General features: G+C 39.1%; 1 pseudogene; it reads left to right on the forward strand.

Moving 5' to 3' along the window:
- The first annotated feature begins 1,642 nt into the window (after nucleotides 1-1,642).
- LOC149171446 (calcium-transporting ATPase, endoplasmic reticulum-type pseudogene) lies at nucleotides 1,643-12,585 on the forward strand (annotated as a pseudogene).
- Nucleotides 12,586-13,498: the final 913 nt, after the last annotated feature.

A 13,498-nucleotide genomic window follows, 5' to 3' on the forward strand; every position in this document is an offset into this window, starting at 1 on the left:
CCATCCCTTGCCTTTCTCCATCATTTTTCCACCTCATTGTGCTTCTACAGGAAGTTCCTGTAGAAATTGTAGGAAGCTAGAAATGGATTTCAAAAAGGTGGTTTGGCGAACATGGTAGCTTCCTCAAGGGTTCAGAAGTCCTCCTGCAATCTTCAAACTCCTCCTCCATCATCTCCATACCTACATCACAGCCCAAGCTCAGTTTTTCTTTCCATGCAAAAACTTGCAAAATGCTTTGAAGATAAAATACATAGAACAAAATTTGTTTTTGCCATAATTTGAAAACCATGCATCCATTTGAAAAACCGTTTTACAGAGAATTGTATAGGGATGATGGCAACGTGCTCGAGCAGTTTCAGGCCATTCCGGTGCACGGTTTCCAAGAAATCAGCCTCCATCACCATCAGCCATTTTTGCATTTTCTCTATATCCGTGCATCCATTTCAAAACCTGTTTCATGGGGATATGCATATGGGTGATAGTAACCTACCCAAGCAGTTTCAGCCGATTCCGATGCACAGTTTCCGAGAAATTGATCTCTGAAATATTCAGCCATTTTCCATTTTTCTCGAAATCTGTGCATCCATTGATCATGATTTTGCTATGGGAGGTGCATCATGATGATAGGAACATTCTCAACAATTTTTAGATCGATCCGGTTTACCGTTTGGGGGCAATGGCGAAAACAAGTTCTGGTCCTGTGAAAATTTAGCAACAGCAGCTTGAAGGTGCAGATCTAAACGTGGAAATGAACTCCTGCAGCATGCATCCGGCCAGAGGACACCTTCACAAGAAAAAAAGAACCATGAGTCATCAACCAAGCCCTCATGCAACCAAAGGATCCAGGCATGCAGCAGCAGAATATGAGCATGCAGCAGCAAAAAGCACCTCACAGCAACCATCTGACTTCAGGTACGTGACTAAACCTTGTTCCTCTATTGCATGAATCTAATCTAAGCACTGCATGAACGAATGAGATGGGGGGATTCAGCCAGGAAGCTAGCCATATCCGATTGCACTCATCCAGGCAAAAATCACGCAGCATGCATGGGTAAGTCACTCACGTGAAAATCGAAAATAAAAAAAACAGACAGTGGTAGAGGCTTTAACTCCAGTGCAACTGATTAACAAGAAGAGGACATGCAGCTCATTATATCACTGTCATCTGCATGTGGCCATGTAGACCTGGCCACCTCACTCCTTCACCACAAATCACGCAGCAATTAACGAACGCTCAGCTGAAACTCACAGACTGCTGTTAACTTGCACTTGCAACATTTTTAACTGAAGTATGCATCCTCTGATTCCACAAAATGATTAACCCATCATCCTCCATTGAGCTTTGTGGCCTGGTTCACAATTCTCCAGCGTATCGGGCTCACTCAGAGGCGCAGGGGCACTCTACAGGCGTTTCTACAGGAAGTCGTCTACAGGAAACGCAGAAAACAGCTCTGCAGAAGGGAAACCCGAGATTTTTGTCAAAATTCAAGCTTGAAATGAGAAAAGTAGTTAAAGCTCATGTCCAAGGTTACCAGGGTTCTTGAAAGTATTGATTTTGGAGTTTTTTTCAAACGCATTATAGATCTGTTAATGGTGGAGCAATCTGTTTGAATTCAGAATCTGATCATCTATTTCATAGTCCATGGAGGACAAGATATTCCCTGCTTGGTCTAAAACTGTTGAAGAATGCTTAGAAGAATATGATGTGAGCTTAGAGAATGGTTTAAATTCTCATGAAGTGGAAAAACGCCGTCAAATATATGGATGGAATGAGCTCCAGAAGAAAAATGGTACACCTTTGTGGAAGCTGGCAGTGGAGCAATTTGATGATACAGTTGTTAAAATACTTCTGCTGGCAGCTGGCATTTCATTTCTTCTCGCCTCCTTTTGTGATAATGTGTCTTCTGAGGAGGGCATAACAGCCTATGTAGAGCCCCTGGTCATTCTCCTGATTCTAATCCTCAATGCCATTGTTGGAGTATGGCAGGAGAATAATTCTAAGAAGGCTTTGGAAGCTCTCAAAGAAATGCAATCTGATCATGCAAAGGTCTTGAGAGATGGACATTATGTTGTAGATCTTCCCTCCAGAGAACTTGTTCCAGGAGATATAGTGGAACTGAAGGTGGGAGACAAGGTTCCTGCAGACATGAGAATTGTGTCCCTCAAGACATCCACCTTTAGGATGGAGCAGAGCTCCCTGACCAGAGAGAGCATGCCTGTGGTCAAAATAACATATCCAGCCACCTTGTGTGACTGTGAGTTGCAGTCAAAAGCATGCATGGTGTTTGCAGGAACTACAGTTACCAATGGCTGCTGTACATGCATTGTTGTGAGCACTGGCATGTTTACAGAAATAGTTAAAATTCAGGCACAAATTCAGGAAGCTTTAATGGAATGTCATGATACCCCTTTGAAAATAAAGTTAGATGAATTTGGTGAAAGACTGACAACAGTGATTGGTGCCATTTGTATTCTTGTCTGGATCATGAACTACAAATATTTTCTTTCATGGGAAGTCATAGATGGGTGGCCAAAAAAATATCAGGTTTTCCTTTGAGAAATGTACGTACTACTTTAAGATTGCTATTGCTCTGGCAATTGCTGCTATACCAGAGGGATTGCCTGCTATGATTACTACATGTTTGGCTCTTGGCACTTGTAAGATGGCACAAAAGAATGCTATTGTGCATAAGTTACCGAGCGTGGAGACTTTGGGTTGCACCATAGTGATTTTCTCTGATAAGACAGGTACTCGTACAACCAATCAGATGTCTGTCAGTGAGTTTATAGCCATAGGGCACAGTGCTGGTTCACTTAGAGAGTTTACTGTTGAAGGAACAACATATAATCCTGAGGATGGAAAAATATTGGATTGGCCTGCACATAATATGGGGGAAAATTTAGAAACTCTGGCAGAAGTTGCTGCAGTTTGCAATGATGCAGGGATATCTTGTCAAGGTCACCAGTTCCGTGCTACTGGTATTCCCACTGAGGCAGCCTTGAAGGTATTGGTTGAAAAAATGGGAGTTCCAAACCCAATGGCAGGTGATACAAGTGCCATTCTCAACAGTGGCACAGTGAAATTGGGCAACTGTGATTGGTGGATACAGAGATCAAAGAGGCGGGCTTTATTGGAGTTTGATTGTGATCAAAAATCCATGGGTGTTATTGTCATGGAACCAATGGGACAAAATCGTCTGCTAGTGAAGGGCGCCATGGAAAATTTGCTTGAAAGGAGTGCTTTTCAACAACTTGCAGATGGATCAGTTGTTGAATTAGATGATGCATCAAGGGAATTACTCTTGAGGAAGTTTCATCAAATGAGTTCAAAGGTTTTGCGTTGTTTGGGACTTTCTACAGGAAGTTTAGAGAAAGGGCAGCAAAAGGAGAAATTGGCCGAGATTTTAGCTAAGGAGGCAGCACCTGTGTTGGCCACCCTAAGCGCACCCATCCCCTCCATGAACACTCATTTTTTTCAGGGTTTGGACACAATTTAGTCATGGTTCAACCTTCTACATGAAGCTACAGGACTTTCTACAGGAAGTTCTGTATTTTTACCAGAAACATCCTGTAGAAGCCTTTGGGCAGGCCAGAATCAAGTATGGAGAGGGATTTGAAGCTTGAAGTCTGTTGAGGAGGCATGCAACCACTCTTTTCTTCCATCCTCCATTGGTTTCATCTCCTTTCACCACCATTGCCGCCATCAGATTGAATATACATGCACAATCATACCAAAGTTGAGAATTCTCTAGGAAAAGGAGCAAGTAGTGGGAAGAAGCAAAGAGAAAAGCATGGTTTCATGATAGAGAAGGGACATCACTTCAGAAGCTTGGCATGACAGGGAGGCCACCAGGGCCATCAAAGATGAGGAGATAGATTGGTTGCTCAGTGCATGAGCAACACTTTCAGTAGGGGGGTGATGATGAGCCCCAAAAATGGATAATTATTTGGGCTCATTCAACCTCCTAATTCGACTTAATCCACCATTCTCATTAGTTTATTGCATGTTTTTAATTATATTTATGCTAATAGAGTGAATTGGGTTAGTCGTTATGCCAACAAGTCTAATGTGTGCTTTGTGTAGCCTTTTTGGTCAATTTGGAGACAAAATTGAAGGTTTTAATGAGCACTTGGAAGCCAAATTCGTGGGAGAACAAGGGAGAGGATTTGTAGGAAGGTGTCCCCTTCATTTATGGGCCTTACCTCGAATTATCCACCATCAGCTCGGAGTTCAAGGGCCACCAAATCAATTAGCACAAGGGCAGCCAAGCAAGTCAAGTAGGACTGCTGTTAACTACAAGTCTTGGGCAGCCGAGTCCCTAAAGTTTAGGAGGACTATTGGGGTCCTCAATTTGTATAAATAAGAGGGCTTAGGGCCTCATTTCAGTTAGTCATTTTGGGTTAGCTAGTGGTTAGTCATTTTTTAGCTGGTAGTTAGTCATTTCATAGTCTTGTTGTAGTCATTTTGTAGTTCGATTTTTAGGCAATAGATTAGCTTTGCTTTCAGCTCATTCTCAAGCTCTACTTGTGGACAGTTTTGATGTAACTCTTCATTTCTTGATCAATAAAGATGAATCCAGCTTTGCACCAGCTCTAAATCTCTCGTAGGAGGCTGTAGCTCTTGGGGTTGGGCCCATCTCAAGCGCCCAGTACCTCCTTTGTTTATCTTTATGTGTGTTTGCTGCGTTCTTAAAATAAAATCTGCTCTTTAAATTTAAGTCTTGCTTTGTTATTTAGGTTGCTCTTGATGGTTAAAGTAGCTTTTTATGTTTAGAATAGATTGGTAGGAGTTAGTCATGCATTCAGATCTTTTGGAATGTTCTTGCTCACGTGTTGTACGTGGTTCTTGTTATAAATAAAGCTGTTGTCCATTCTTGTTACTGTTAGCTAGATCATATTAGGGTAGCATAACTAGATCTTTGTTTTCTTGCATGTCTTTGTTTGTTCAGTTTGAAAAACCACTTGCAGAGTACCTGTTATCCTTCTCTATCTACCCATAATCCATCTGATAATCTGCTCCAACCCTTAGTCCATGATTCGTACCCTTCATTTGCCATACTTTCCCCACCTTGCCCTAATTCCTACATTCTTGTGCATCATCGCTTCCCCCATCCTTGAACAAATCCAATAGCTCCTTAGCCTCATCCACCAAGTCCTAGGCCTCTTCACACCCCTATTTCACCTTCATACTCATTCCTCCATCTTTTTCCCTCCATCCATGCTCCAAAATCCCATTTCGAAACATCCTGTAGAAGAATTACAGAACATCTTGTAGAAATCCTGAACATCCTGTGGAACCCCTGCAGACTTCCTGTAGAAGCTCATAAACACGGTTTCTTGGCAGCCAAACTTTGTGAGACTCTCTGGAAGGGTGTTAGGGACCCTTTAGACCCTCTCTGAACCTTCCCAACCTTTCCCAAGCGCTTCTCCTCCTTGATCCACCTCTGCACAGTGAAAAGCTAGTTAAAAGCACATGCATGATAATTCTAATAACTTAATCAAAAATCCAAAAAGATGTTTTCTTCAGATAGTGATAACTTAGACACATGCATTTTACCTTCCTAGAAGTAATGGCATCTCTTTCAGTAGTTTTCATGCTCTCCTTTGCGTCAGTAGGACTAGCTGGTAGAATTAGGGTTTGCTAGGGTTTGCATTCCTTTTTGGCTTTCATTTTATTTTCGCAATTAGATTAGCTTCCTTCGAGTTAGCCTTCATCCATCAATTAAAAAGCTTCTTCTAAGAGCTCATAGAAGTTGGCTTAAGCTCCTAGCGGACTTGCGCCAGCTGACCAAGTGACAGTTGTGGCAAGAGCTAGTACTTGTGCATACAACATCGTCGCTTCCAAGTTTGTTACGAACTACCGGGTTGATAAAATTAAAGAAGGGAGTTCCAAGAGTTGTAGCATTATTGCTACAATACTGGGGCCCACCAAAAACCATGCACAAAACCATAGTAGGTCCGCCCAACCTAATATAGGGCCCAAAAAAATTCCCTGGGGCACTACCCCAGACCCCGTAAAGGGGGGCTACTCTCCCCCCTTAAATCCCCTGTGACCCCCGCACTACACAACGAATGGGGGGCTCTGCCCCCCCTCTAACCCCCTAGTTAACTAGGGGAGCTAGTCGTGGAAAGAATATAACACAACCCAATAGTTTTGAGGTTATTTTATTGAAGAACTATGACTGGGAAGAAATTTGTATATCATTGTGATGGAGATTGATATAGTTTTATTCCACTGAATTATATTGTGTCAACGAACTTATATATGTATTTAATCATTAGATTTGTTAACTCTACTAGGAATTAAGTGTTGGGGGCTAGGCTTACAGGAAAATTAACATGGTATCAGAGCATAAAATCTAAACTGATATCAAAATCACAGGGGCCAGGTTTGTATTGGATTGTTGAGGGCCAAGTATAACTGCAATCATATGAAGGAAAGGGAAAAAATGGCTTGAAGAAATTGGCTAGCGTGAAGTTTGAATTTTTTATTTTTATTTTTATGGTCAAGTAATCACAGGGGAAAATTCTTTTTAGATTAAAAAAGAGAGGAAGGAATTGGTGGTTGTAGTGTTCACTAGCCGCCACCATCTAATAGATTGATTATAGGAGACCCTAACGAAGCCGAGGTTTGTTAGATGTGGAGGCTACAGGGGTGGAAGGAGGGTTTAATGTGACAATGCATCGGGATAAAACATACAAGGATAAAAAAAAATGCATGATAGAAGTTGGTAGCCAACATGATAGCCACTGGCTGACTCGACTAACCAAAAGAGAGAAGTCATGATTGGATGATTGGTTCGCAGACTTAAGTGGTGCAGGGTGGACAGGGAGAAAGCTTGCACTAAAAGGTGTTAGGAAGAAAGAAGGGCCCCATTGAGAAGGAATGACTACACAGAACAAGACATGAGCATGGGGATTGACACCAAGGAGTTTCACGTTAGTTACGACACAAGAATAGATAGAGAGGCTATGTGATACTAATTTTGAGGCTATGTAAGATGCAATGATAGGCTTGATGGCAATAGAGGAGCCACTAGCTAAGGTGGTAGGGTGACAAGGCTAGTCACAAAGGAAAAGCATAACAAAATGACACAGGGGATACCAGTATGAGTGGAGGAAATAGTTGGAAACTACAGAGAGGAAGTGGGGGTTGAAAATAAGCCACCAAATGATAGTAACAACAATAGGAGTTTGTGGTACATGTGGCTAGAATAGGTTAATGATTAGGAAATAGTTGAGGTAAAACTATTATGCAGAGCAGAAGAAGATACCACCAACAAGTCCTAAGGCTGCAGAGTTTTGGATTCCAAGCAGTCAGGAATAAGTGGTATAGTCATTAGTTGTTAGCCAGAAGTTGAGGCTCAAGGACATACAAAAGATAATGTGAGGAGAGCTACTAGAGTAGAACCCACTCACAAGGCCATTACAATCTAGATAAATTACAGACTAGTGTATAACCATAAGCCAAAAACAAGATCCCTTAAAGTAACACCCATAAAATATATGTCATGTTTGCGGCTAGAATAAGGACATGTTACATGGTAGGTGTAAGGGTCGAAGGCTGTAAGTTTGTAGCATAGCTAGTACAATGGTACCTAGCAAGTGCATACTTGGGGCCATGACTCAACTGGCAGAAAGGCAAAGCCAACAAAGTCACAAAAATGATTGTGTTGAGCATAGAGTGTGGGTGCAAGGATTTTGATGCATTAGAGTGTCTTTAGGATGCAATAGCTAGTAAGGATTCACTAGTAAGGTACTTATCACAACATGCAGGATCCAACAACTGCTAGCAGAGTTGGTAGTAGCCAACAACAAGTATGAAGGATAGTACCAACAACCAATAGGATTGGAAGAGGTAATCCCTTAAAGGGAGAGAGAGAGATTGTACCAATTCAGGGATTAACATCAAATTTCATGGGTGTCTCAAAGGACTGTGATATACACATAATAATGCTAGAAGGGCTTAAAACAGGGGCATGTGACATGCTATGGGTGTTGAAAATCAAGTGGAGTTCTCTCTCAGTCTTGATGATCAAGAAGAAGGGGTTTGGTTTGGAATTCAAAGATGGATAAGCACTTATCATACCTAGGGGATCTAGCTTGGAAAATGACCATGTCATTGGAGTTAGAGAGAGAAACCTGTATAGGTTAAAGGACCAACCTATTCGAGTAATGATAGAAAGTTGGTTAGTGACAAATAATAGGGGGAAAGAAGCTTAGAAGGTTGAGTAACTCAGAGGGAGTCAACCTCAGGTTTAAGAGGGGAGGAGTAGCCAACAGACTCTTCCCAATCTATTAAGAAGGTCTCTTTGTATGAGATGACCTTACAAAATGTTCAGGAGCAAGAGGCTTCTAGGAACAAGTTCACAAGGATTAGTTCTTTGAGGATGATGGTAGAGAATTATTCTAAATTAGAGGGAGTATCCATGGTAGAAAATGTAGGTCTAGGATTAGAGTGAGTCTTTGGTGGTAGAAATTCCTCCCTTGCTAAAAATGAGTGTTGATGTTTGTAGCTTTGGTAGGCACTTATGCACATGTCTAAATGTTTAGGTGTGCAGAAGTCAACCATGATCTACTTAAAACACTTGCTCAAGTGTAAGAAGTTGTTTTGTAACTTAGCATAAGTTAGACTTAGGAAAATAACATAAGTATTATATTGTCTTATGGAGATAATGTAAAATTAGGAAAAGTAAAATAAATTACTTTAGTGATTGTGTTTTAATCTCAGTCGTTCATCTCAATTGAGGTGAGATATAATCTTGACCTTAAACCACTTTGGAGATTAGGGTTATGGATTTAGCTCAATGTAAATTTGTAAAAGCAAGGCTAGGGATAGAGAGAAGACACACCATGTAGTGACAATAGCCTTAGGAAGAGGAGTGTGATACTCCGAAATGATAGGTCAAAGGAAGTACATGAGGGAGTGTGGAGATCCATATCTTCCAAGGATTTTGAACACCAATATGGGGAAGATTTGTTACATCAGATCCAAGACATTTGTATTTTCTCAGTTGGGCCATTTTCCTAATAGAGGAGCCCAAGTAAGTTCCTAGGTTATTTTAATGAACAATTGTGATTGTGAATAAATCTATGTGTCATTGTGATTGATATTGGTATATTTTACTTCCATTAAATTTTATTGTGTTAATGGCCCTAGCTAAGTATGTAATAAGTAGATATGTTAATTCTACTAGGGATTAAATGTGTGGTGCTAGGTTTAGAGGAAAATTAATAATAAAGGATTCTATGTCAAGTGTATGACCTAGTACATAACCTTAGATGTTCTTGGTAAGCTTAAAGCCATTGGTAGGGGTTTTGGGTCATAGAATAATTCATATAGTTGCATTATGAACTTGGCTTGTTTTTGAAGTTACCACTTTTCATATTCCCTCAAATTCCATACATATAATGAAACATAGATTTCCAAGTCCAAAATGCTTAGCTAAATGAAGTTCGATCATTCAACACCAACGCTCAAAATCTTACTTCGTTTAAGCTAAGACGATTTCCTTAAGGAGCTAGAGTTACATGTAGGAGAAGGTGGTCCTAAATTCTATTGACAAAATGGTTCAAGCCTCATATGGAAACAAGGTAAATTGCCATTAAAGGCATTAAAATATTGTTTCTATTTGAGAATTCATATTTCGTCATTGACAAGAAGCATATACATATTCCTTCATTAGCAAAAGGATACAAATTATCATGTTTTCATATGATTTGAAAACAAAAGCTGCAAGTTTTTTTGTGACTTGACATAAGGTTAAATAATGAAAATCAAATAACCATCTCTAGTATTAAATGGTTTATGCCTAGATATAGGATGCATAGAGGGATGAGACAATTCTAATATCTATTAATATTAATAAAATAAAATCGAATAACACATTTGTATATTGAAAATAATGTGGAGGCAAAGGGATGAGAGACAAAAATACTAACATAGGAAACTTAGAGTGGAAACCACCCATGCACCCAAACAAAACAATTGCAAACTCACAAAGGTAGTGAATGCTAATGCTGGTCAACACCACTCAGTACAAGCCCTTGTGCCATTTGTTCTCCATAATTAAGGTTAATCAAAACTACCATGGAACTAGAAGGCACTTCAAGATCAGGGAACCACATGGGGCAACAAATATGCTTTTCATCATTACCACACTCAGGATCTAACTTTTAATAAAAAACAATTAAGTTGTGAAGTAGAGGAGATCTAGGGAAAATATTTGTTGGAAACTTTGATATTTACTGGTGGTTCATTACTCAAACTATGACTAGAAACCTTCATTATCTAATGGTGTCTTGGTTACTCACCCATGAAAATGTTGCTAAACATGCAAACATTGCATAGTTTGTATGACCTGCTCAATTATTTGACTCCTATCCAATTCACAATTCAAAACCAATATCGTATGCTATGATGTTAGAAATTTTTTGCTTCACTTCAAATGTGGAAGAGCTTGTTGAAAAATGCAACAAGATATTCTCAATTTGATTTTTCCTTGATTAAATTGAGAAAAAATAAATTTCCACATCAATAGACAACTTCCATGTAGTTAAATTGTGTGACATGGCTTGTGTCACTTAGTTTACTCAAGAAATTCAAGTTAGAGGGCTTGGATTTCAGTTAATCATGTGTGATTGCTAATTTGTAGCAATCAAGGCTAGTTATTTCTGGTTGTTTTCAGTTAAATTAGTTCCAACTATTGGAGGAACTAGTGGAAGGTCAATTGTGTGGTTGGGTTTCAATCCAACTTAGTGATCATCCAATTCACTGATCTATCAACTTAAAATAGGTAGTGCAGTGCATGCAGAGAATTATAGTTCCCTAGTTGTGGTGGAGTTTCCAAGGCAATGTAACATTAGTTGTAGACTAGTCTTGAGTGTACATGTGTTGCATGAAGTCAGATGATCAACCTTGGGAATTGTGCAATCAATTTCAGGAATTTCCTTAATAATAGGGGCCTAATTTCTCAAGGAATTGTGCAAGGAAATAGGGGCTCAAGCAGAGGAAAAAATTTACTAAGTCTGAGTCACAGGTTCTCAGTGAGTAGAGAGATAGGTTATTCACTTCTAGGTATTCAGAAAACCAATTGTAGTACATCTCTATTCGTCATATTAAAGAAAGAAGACATAGGGGTTTTTAGTAGATTGATTTTCCATACAAAAATAGTGTGTGCATGTGTGTTACTTCTCACTTCATGTTTCTGATTAATGTTCTAAATGGTGAATTAAATTTTGTGTAGTAGAGTAGGTTTGTCTCTTGTGATTTTGATTAAAAATTCATGAGAAGTTGCAAATCTACACCATAATTTCTACCTGGTATCAGAGTAGGATTCACATTAGAGCAGAAATTTCAAAGTTGTTTCTTAGGAGGTTTGAATTTACAGTTCAGTGTAGCAGGATCTCTTCCAATTTGGGAATATGACCTTCAACGAGATGAGACTAGAGTATTCCTTGGAAGGAAGCTCTAATTTAATTGCATGGAAGGATCACATGGAAGCAATGTTGGATGAAAATATATTTCTAGATTACATCAAGACAAATGTTGCAAAACCATAGGAATCTGATGCACAAAACCTAGCCCAATGGAAGAAATATGTAGCCAAATCAAGGAGAATAATCTTGGAGGGAGTGTGAGACCACATTGTCACAAATATCCATTGGAAAGAAACTCTTTGTTATAGTCCATTTTTTCACATATGGTCAATAGGACTACAAACTAGATCCATCAACATCCATGAACACCTTGTCATCATCCATACAAAAATCCCTAGCATGACTCTCTCAAATCCTTGAGTTTTTTACCTTGAATGCTTCATTCTAGTGCTTTTGTTACCCAACACACCCTGGCCCTCTAGGGACCTACGTTCAACAACAGGTTACTCAGTTCTGAACCTACTCTGATCAGAGTAGGTTGTTCCTTGTTTGTTGTGCGCTGATTCTAGAAATTCGGGAAAATAAAAAGAATCCTGAAGCTTCCTCATCCAGAAGCTTCCAAGAGTTGTTACAACAATTTACCTCGAATAACAACTTCAAATACTATCTCATCCTACCTTGGATATTTAACCTATTATCCCTTGAGCTCATCCTCCCATTAAGAGTGGATCTCAAGCCTAGATTGGTAAATGGATAAGAATTCCTAAACTACCATCCTATCCTATATATTTAGTACCATCCATCAGCTATAGGTTGGATTTGGGAGACTAATCATACCCTTATTTTGTTGCTTTTATCATAAGAGAGTTATCATTCCCATGCATTAGGATGAATTTGAGGTATATATTGTGGCAAGGAGGGACAAGTCAAGTTGGATGGATCTCTATAAGATTAACTTCCAATGTTGATTGTAAACTTTGTCCCTTTCATATTAATATAAATAGTATATTGTTTCCCTATATGTGTTATGTTATGTTTACATTCATATATTTAAATTCTATGTTGATCCACTGAATAGAGTGATTGGATAATGCTATATAGATGTCATAGATATTTGGATTATGTTGATTGTTTGTGCAGGTTCTAATTATAGTGATCGAAGTAATAGTTGGAGCCTACAAGCCAAGAGGAGAGAAGATATTGTGACGGATCACACATAAGAATCTTTCCATTCTCTAATTTCTTTAAGGATAACTTTATAATATTTGGTTTTTGTTGTTATAGACTAGGCCACTAGGTCTAGGGAAGATACTTCTCTCCGCGGTCATAGATTCTATATAACAAATTGGTGACTCCACTGGGGAATGATTCATTCCCTTAGTGGTTTCCTTTATGTTATCCCTTGCTACACCTCTTGAACAGACCTCCTGTCCCTCACAGAGTTTGAATTGACCCTAGATTTACCTTTCATTGAGCTCCATTTGTTTTTTTTTGTCATAAATTGGTTTTTCCTTTATCAGCGCACCCCTTGGTCTGCTGACAGAGCATTGTAGAGAACCATGAAAAACTTCCTACTTGCTCTACAAATCACCTTCTCCTGTGATGCACTTGTTATGATTCCTTTTTACCTGCATTGCAAAGCACCCTAGCCTTCTTTGCCCCTGCTCTGTAGAGAAATGTAGCCCTTTAAGCACCTGCATTGACCCCAATTGCATGCAAAAATCTTCCTTTTTTTGCCTTTCTCTTTGATTAGCTTTGTTCCAGTTGGTTCTCCTTGTGTCCCTGAGTGTATTTTCATGTCAAAATATCCTTCATCTTGTTTTCTTTTGGTTTTGAGTGCTTTTGATAATAATTTGTTTAGATTTTGCTTTGTTCTTATCATTAGGTCATTAACAAATTGGTTGCTTCATCATTGGGTTGCTTGAAGGAATTTGTGTTTCAGTCATCATTATAGAAAGTGTTTTTTTATTAGTGATTAGGAAAATATCTTATTTTTCAAGTCATTTTAAAAATTAAGTGGAATTGAAAAAAAAGATATCTTTGCATTGCATTTAGGGCTTTGATTTTGATTGGAATAGTGAAGTTGAGGAGATTGGTTTTTGCATCACTTTTTTGTTGC

This window comes from Pinus tabuliformis, chromosome 4_2 (assembly GCF_031772625.1).
Source record: "Pinus tabuliformis cultivar Carrire ecotype Pingquan chromosome 4_2, CPIR1, whole genome shotgun sequence".
Taxonomy (NCBI): domain Eukaryota; kingdom Viridiplantae; phylum Streptophyta; class Pinopsida; order Pinales; family Pinaceae; genus Pinus; species Pinus tabuliformis.